Below are 8335 nucleotides of genomic sequence, written 5' to 3' on the forward strand. Positions count from 1 at the left end.
AGCGCCTGGTGTTCAGCAGACATCCTGGCATCCAGTTAATTGAGTGAGGGGACTGTGACGATTTGTTAACCTAATGAATAATTGATTTGTTAAATCAAATTAAAATTAGTGTGTCAGATTGGTCGAGACGCTACACTTACTAAAAACTCCCACAGATCATGAGTTCATGCCATTTTATCTCTTATTTTGACATAACAAAGTGGTTATATCTAAGTGTGTGATTTGTTTACTTACTTTTTTTAAATGAGTCTTCCCATTAATGCCATTATATTGTTCATTCAGACTGATTTTGCGAGCACGAAATGCGCGTAAACACGAGGTGGGATTTATCACGTGAACCAATCACAGCCGTACATAACCAGTCATATTCAATCATATCGCGATGGAGGCATTGCCGCCTCTCATGTGACTTTCCCCGATTCATTCTCAATAACCCATCACCAAACTCATCTGCTGGTGTTGCTGTTGCACAGAGTTTCTTTAGAAAAACAAGTGATTTATACATTTTTTAATGTTGTATTTTGTAATATTGCCGTTTTCATTTTGTACAATGCGTTTTTTATACACTGCCTCCCTTGCCTCCTTGAAGGAATCGCCCCTGGCTATGTTGTTATGTGTTGTGTTATGTTATGTGTAATGGTCGACCGATATATCGCCAAGGCTGATAAGATTTTCTGTTAAACAAAAGGAATTAAAATATATACAAATGTATTATAACGATTAGTGGTTCAACGGATCACAAATATCACGGTCCGGATCACATTACGGTTTTTGACCCACGGATCGGATCATTTTTCGGATCAGCAAGAAAAGAAAAATAATTCAATTTAACTTGCTTTCCATTTATTACTTAAGGGAAATAACTTCTTTGATACCACAGCAAATACTACTAGATTAACTAAGAAAGTTTAAACATGATTAAAGAGACAAGAGGACAGGCAGTAAAAATAAGAACAAATACAACATAACCAATATATTTTGATTAAATATTTATTTGTGAAAAATACTTTATCTAAAGTATAAGCATGTTTATTTTACAAATGTATTTCTTAATCCATTTTCAAATGATTTAACATTTCTTAAATATTAATTAAAATAAATACAATCATATCGGCCATCAGCCACCCTGCTTTCCAAGATATCGGCATCGGCTGTCAAAAAAAACAACAACAATATCGGTCGACCACTAGTTATCTGTTATATGTGTTAAGTTATGATATGTGTTGTGTTGTTATGTTATGTGTTGTGTTGTGTTGTGTTATGTTATATTCTGTTATGTTATGTATTACTATTTTTTGCATACAATGTGTTTTATTGCTTCTTGAGGATCGTCACATTTGCGGGTTAACCTTGACCTTAAAAAGTGTTTGAAAACCCCTGTTATACTACAGCCAGAATTGACTCTGAGCTGAAAGAGTGACAATGTGAATTAGAGAGGCCATGGCAAATGAGCTCCTTGGCTGGACAGAAGGATGATATCGCTTTCCTCTTTGGCCCAGAGTCAGTGCATTACTGCTGTAAAGAGACAGATGTGCTTTCTGCAGGGCTGCTCATCAACATGAAGAAGCACAGTGCAGAGAACTTCCTGTCAGTGACCCCCACAATGCATCGTTCTCACCCAGCCTGGTTAAACGGACCATAGATCTGTGCACAGTGTTACGGAGGAATCCCTCTGATTGCCACCGTACCCCAGAGAGGACTAATTCAGCCCTTGCTGCCGGACATTTAATATGCTTAACAAGCTGAGGTGAGGCTCTCTGATGAATGCGCGCGAGGGTTTCTGCTAATGACGCTTGTTCTCAAGTAATGAGCAGGGTTAGTTCTGACGTAACCCCTGCGGGTAAGTTAGAGAGATGATTGCCGGATGGGTTTGTGTACTGCACGTTCGTGTCCGTCTGCAAGTGTGTATGTGTCTGCCTTGCGGGACACACGCTGACAGATCAAGAGAATGGATCGTCTGACAGATAAGTGGGGCTCTTTTGGACATGGTGCCGGGAATCGGTATTATCTATCTGAAGTGCATTTGCTGCACGCAGGCACATCATTTGTACCATCTGGATTAGATCTCGCTTTTAAGAGCCTATAAGAAAATAAAATGCTGTCTGTTTAGCCTCTTCACAAGAATGGTGTATTATTTTGGATTTTGGAGTTAAAACCGGCCTGTTTCTGGAGGCCTTTTAACAGTGGGTGTGCTGTATGTATTGGTGCATGTTTTCTCAATATGTTTAGGGCCATTAGACCACTCTAGCTTTTTATCCATTAATGGGACGGTGGAGAGCATCAGCACCCCATTTTAGAACTTCCTCCTAAACTTCCAATGATGCCTCAGTGCCATCATCCAAAATACAAAGCCTAATTGGACACTTCACACACACTTTCACCTCCTTGATAGTAATTGCCACCCAGCTCAGTTGGGCTCATGATGGCTGAACATGCACAGATGGGCCCTTCAGCACGGCTCCTCAGCAACTCCCATATCGGGCATTTGGAAATTACCTATTCACCCGTCCAACAGAGCCCTGGTTAAATAGGGGCTCTGGAGCTGTGCTCCATTGGTGTACTAGGCTTTGTTTTCCCACAAGCTGGCTTGAATTCACTGGGCCAGTGCCTAGATTATATCAGAATGGCATTAGTCCGTGAAAAGAGGCTCGTAATATGACACCGCCTCTGACTGAATAATGCTCCTAATTCGCAGAACGCTGCTGGATCCCCGAGAAAGGTGCGCAGGAGTTGATGTTCAACAGCTGAGATTTATTATGACATGCCTCTCGCTCGCTATTCAGCCTCGCCATACAGATTTATTTGGTGAAAAAATGAGCATAAAGGTTCAATCTGATTTCAATCACACTTCTTTGCTGTTATCGAAAGCGAAAGCGATTGTTCTCTCTGCCCTTGTTGAGTTTCATCGAAGGCGCGCTAGTGCTGTAAATTTAATGAATCTCTAATTGTTCAGCTGAACTACTTGGCTTGTCGGCCTTGTCTGTCTAGATGATGCATTCTTACTGATTCTGACAGGTCATCAACATGAAGCTCCAGGCATTGTGAACCTATTAATGTAGCGGGTGTATTCATGTCAGGCCAGACAAGAAGGAGAACGAAGGAGAGCATCTGTGTCAGACGCTGTATTAAATCTAGAAGCGACCTGGCTGTTGAAGCCGTTAAAGCGAACCGCACCGCAGCACCCGGTCAGCCTAAATCACGTTCTTTACAATCTATTTATCGCTGTCACGACACCAAATTGGATCGCTTTCTTTGTAATTGCTGCAGTTGAGGAAAACATGACGAATTAAGCACCATTCTGAGAGCTGTTGCTCAATTTACGATCGATAGGCTTATTTAAACTTGCCACGAGTTTACGGCTCCTGTTGTTTCAGACGCTTTTGAATTGCCATTACATTGTGACAGGGTGACAGTCTTGTCTCGCACTGACCCGTTGGTGCTGGAAGTTTATGTTGGGTGTAAAAATATGCCCATAATGGAGCACAGATGGCCACATGTGGACTGAAGTTACTTTGTGAAAGCAACGCTAAAGGTGAATGAGATCTTCAGAGGATGGCAATCTAGATTCCCCACTGAAGATGTCAGGTTTGTTGTTGTTTTTTTTCTGCTTATCATTTCTGCTGGCAGTGTCGGATGTGGGATGGATATAGAATACGAAATGACCGCTGCGCAGTGCGTAAGGTGGAAAGACATCTGTGTGTGATGGAACTCCTGGCGTGAGGGAAATGAAAGTTTGGTTAATGTAGTTATCTTCTGACAACATGCTTTGTCAGTCTGCATTCACTGCCATGAGCTGCAGAGGTGGTCCGAACTCATGGAGCAGGTGGGCCTGGAGTTATATGACTCAAAGGAATGAGAAACAATGCCATACGTTAAGATTAGGTCCTCACATGTCTGTCAAATCTTTGTTTCTTGCTTTAATTCTGCGGTCACGCGTCAGGAGGTGGGTGGAGAATGATATCTTGTTTGCTTCCTGACAATGCCGTGCTGAAAGAGAAATGAAAAGGATGACAATAATGTTTGTGTGTAAGACGACCCCCTCCTGTAGACCTGTCCACCTCACGCTGCTCATTCAGCCATTCAGACCTGCCAATTTAGTGAAGAAAATTGCCAAAAGTAAATGAAGGAGTGTCCAAAAAAACAAGAATCCTGTGCATGGGGTGTGATTTGTGGAGGGATGGGTAGATGTAGGTCATTTTTCGGGGAGACGACTGTGGCATCGTGGCAGATAGCTTCATTTGTAAGGGTAAAGCACTCCATGAGGAGCTGATCAAATGCGGTGAGATGCAGGAAGGTGGCTAGAACAATGAAGAGATTACTGGATACCTGAGTGGAACAAATGCTGTCTGTGATATGTGATTGTATAACAGAACAGTGGGAGTTATGTACAGATAAAACTCTCTCCTGAGAATCTGCTTAAAAGAGAACGGATGCAGGGATTGTTGTGTCTGTCTTTGGTATGTCTGTTGTTTTTAAACCCTCTAGTAAGCCCCCTGACATATGGCAGCCGTAGTGATATGAAACGGAGCCAAATGATTTAAAAAGTATTATAAATAGTAAGATTATCTGCATAGAAACACGAGTTTCAGAAGTGTCAGTGGCTAACTTTTTTGACAATACCTGAATACAAAGTTCTGTGCTTTTCTGTAAGTCTATATTTAGACTATATCTACAATATGTCAATCATTTTCTGAGCTCATCATTTAATAAATTTTTTCCTGATGTTTGGGGCAATCATTTTATTAGATATCTACTTGTTCTACTAGTGTTTTATTATTTCCAGATATTGTTTTAATTAAATGTTTTATGTAAATGTTCAAAAAAGTAATAATTTGCTGGAAAATATGAGTTGGTTGTGGCTTATTTACAAACTAGAAACTAAAAAAATTATACGATACAGTTGACACATACCTTTTAAATATTAATTAAAGAATTGAAAACAAACTGCATAAAATGCCTTTAATGCATGCACGTGTGTATACACTGTATATATGATTATATTGGGTATTCTTGTGTATGTATTAGTTCTTATAAAGACACTTGGTAAAAAAATGACAACAGAGGGTGAATTAAAAGATTATGTGAGTCAGTGTTCTTGGTTGTTCTGTGTACTTTAAGCTTCTAAATTAATCCTTATTCTGAGTCAAAGTTTGTGCAGTTTCATCTCTGCTAGTGTTAAATTGGCTTTTTAGAGAGCAATATAATTTCTAATGCATTATTCACTTGGCAGCCATCATCATGTAATTAGTTAGACCGTTAAAATAAAAAAGAAATACAAGGGTGGTTTATTATGAGGTTGGATGCATCAGTGCAGCTGTAATTCCATTTAAATAACGTTGTCACATCACAGTGTGACTTGCATTGCTAAATGTGTAATATTTTGGACTTTGGATCATGAAGTACACTTTAAAGGAATAGTTCATCTAAAAATTAAAATTTACCTGAACATTTGTTAACCTTTAGGCTGTCCAAGATGTAGCTGTTTGTTTCTTCATCAGAACAGATTTGGAGAAATGTAGCATTACATCACTTGCTCACCAATGGATCCTCTGCAGTGAATGGGTGCCGTCAGAATGAGACTCCAAACAGCTGATAAAATTGATTACTCAAAGGCACACATACTTTAGCAAGCAGAGGAAAATAGATTGAAAATAATACAACCCAACCAAAATAATTTTTGGTAGAAAATCGCTTGCAGAGTGATTACTTTTCCCCTTTAGGTAGAGAGAAAACTTTAGTGTTAGTTTAGTTAGTTATATCAATCTTGGTTATTTGTGATTGAAGTAATTGAGTGTGTTTAATTGTTCCAAGTCTTCTCATCTGCTCAAGGAAAAAAAAAGACTGAAAAATGTTCTTATAAAAACGTTGTGCTTTAATTGTAATCTTCATCACTTTAATCTTTCAGCGCCTGTGGACTTTAGCAACTCTGGTCACAGTGGAAAAAAGTATGATGTGAAACCCTCTCCTCCACATATCCTTTTGTAATTTATCGTTGGATTTAGAGCTGTGCTAAGTTTAATTGCATCCCTATTAATCAGACAGACGGTGTGAAATTGATCTAAACAAAGCTAATGAAGTCATCCTTTCACCATAAACAAGGGCAGGTGGGCTCACACGTAAAGCAGTCTTATCTTTATGCAATTAGTCACATGCAACCTTGGAGGAAAAATGCCCCCAAATATTTTGGAGGGCAGGTAATAAAATAATAATTACCCACAACTGATATCTTTGATAAAGGCCTTTTGTTTTTTTAACGTTTCCTTCTTTTGAGAGCATTTCTGCTACATGGTTTCTGTAAAATCAGACAGCAGTCTGAAAATGGCCTCCTTTGCCCTGGCGGCGGGGTTTGTGCTCAGATGATTCATTTTCCTATTATATCTTTTGTTATACTGTTTGCAATAATGAATTAATGGACATTTGCCAGCTCGGTGCTAATGATCTCCAAGCCATAATTGCTCTAATTGCTTTACTCATAAATAGAGTCCCCTGTCACTGGAAACTATCATTCAAATATATGGTTTTATGATTGAATCTTGTCAAGAGGCAGTGTTAACTAGAAGAGGGGCTCAATTTCTACTTTAAAATGTTCAAGGGCTTGACCTGAGCCCTTCAGAGATATTAAAACGAAATGAATTCCTTTTAGTCCCAATAAATCTCGCATTCCCGTTTACCACAGCTCCTTTAATTCTCACGTCCCGTCTCTCAGCCTAAATTTGCATTGCTTGAGATTATAATAGTGACCTTCTCAGAAATATATCACGACTAGCAGAAATGCACTCAGGAGAACAAATCTGCACACTTAGCATGTCCTGTCCCTCAAACCAGTGACTCAGCAAGAGACTCGTGTCTCTGTTGTAAACTATTATTATGTCTAAACTATTTGCGCCGGTTTTACTGCGTACCTGCTTGTATCGATTTAATGAGCAGTTTCGGTGTACGGTTTTACATTTTCCACTTCGTGACATTTGTGACGTACGTTCAAGTAAACAAAAGCGGCCTCTAGTCTCCAGCGTGAGCTTCTGGATGGTTATTGCTGTGGAAAGAGGCCTTCAGAGAAATGTGTGTGGAATTATTAGGCTAAGAACTTTTAGATGGCAAACCGGCCAAATAAACCAAAGTTAATCTTGGTGCTCAACAATCCCGTAAGACTTTTAAAGAAACCTCCCAACCTATTCAAAGAACTTCGAATGAGGTCTCGGGGTATGCATGTCAGCTCTTTAGTCCTCTTCATTTTGAAAGGTGTTATAACAGCAGATAACACTCCTCTTGAGGTAGACTTAAATTACCTATCCATTCCCATAATCCACTGGAATACTTCAAGACTTTAATTTAGGACAGGTTTGCTAGCTTGGCGTATTTTGTGCACCAAGGTACATTACAATTAATGTTAATATATATGCCCTGAGTACATTGCTATGCAAAATATGACTTGTAAAAGCATTACGGCTTCTCAGAGTTGCACAACAGAGTAGTTCAGCTCTACCGGGTGCACTTAAAAGTGCATGGTGACTTTATTTTCATATTTACATTGGCATAAGAAAAGTGGGTTTGTGCTGTGGGAGCTGTGTTATATTACGGCAAATAGAGATGGGATGAGACTGTGTGAGGAGAATTACAATCCGGTCGGTGGGCTGATTTAAAGGCTTTAAAACGGAGCTGGAAGTTTTAAGTGTGTCTGACTGAAAGTTGTGCCGACTCGGTGGACTGCAGTGGTGGTAACACAGGCTTTCTGCTGAGGGAGGCACTTCCTGTAGCTCGAGTACAAGGGTCACAGCCTGACAGATTGTCCTTGACTTCAGACACTGGCCATTTTTCTCATGTGGATGTGTGTATCTTGTACAGGAGCCATTACTGTTACACTCTATATTGTATTATATTGGACCTGCATGCTGCCAACAGACTTGCTGGAAACTTAATTCTTCTCCTTGCTTCACAGACTCTATGAAGTAGCTACATTGGACAGTTTCTGGGTCAAATGCTGTGTTTCTTACAAGTAGTGCTCTCATTGGGGCTGTGATCTAGTGGTTATCTGCTTTGTATTTATATTTTTATATTCAAAATGTATGTCTGCTCTTTATCTCAATTTTGTGTTTTATTTAATCAAATTATTTTTATTTTATGATATATTTTGTGTATTATTTTAGTTTTTAGTTTTTTTCTTGTTTTCAACAGCCCTGTTTGCAGGTTTAAATTTTTTTTGGCAACCTATACTGTATTACATGAGAATTACACTTCTATGTTTTATATATTTCTATATGGTAATTCTATCTTAAATGGAAAATAATGTTTTATTAAATGTTTTTTATTTATTATATATATATATATATATATATAT

The sequence above is a fragment of the Sinocyclocheilus grahami genome, unplaced genomic scaffold (genome assembly GCF_001515645.1).
Source record: "Sinocyclocheilus grahami isolate Dianchi unplaced genomic scaffold, SAMN03320097.WGS_v1.1 scaffold279.1, whole genome shotgun sequence".
Classification (NCBI taxonomy): Eukaryota; Metazoa; Chordata; class Actinopteri; order Cypriniformes; family Cyprinidae; genus Sinocyclocheilus; species Sinocyclocheilus grahami.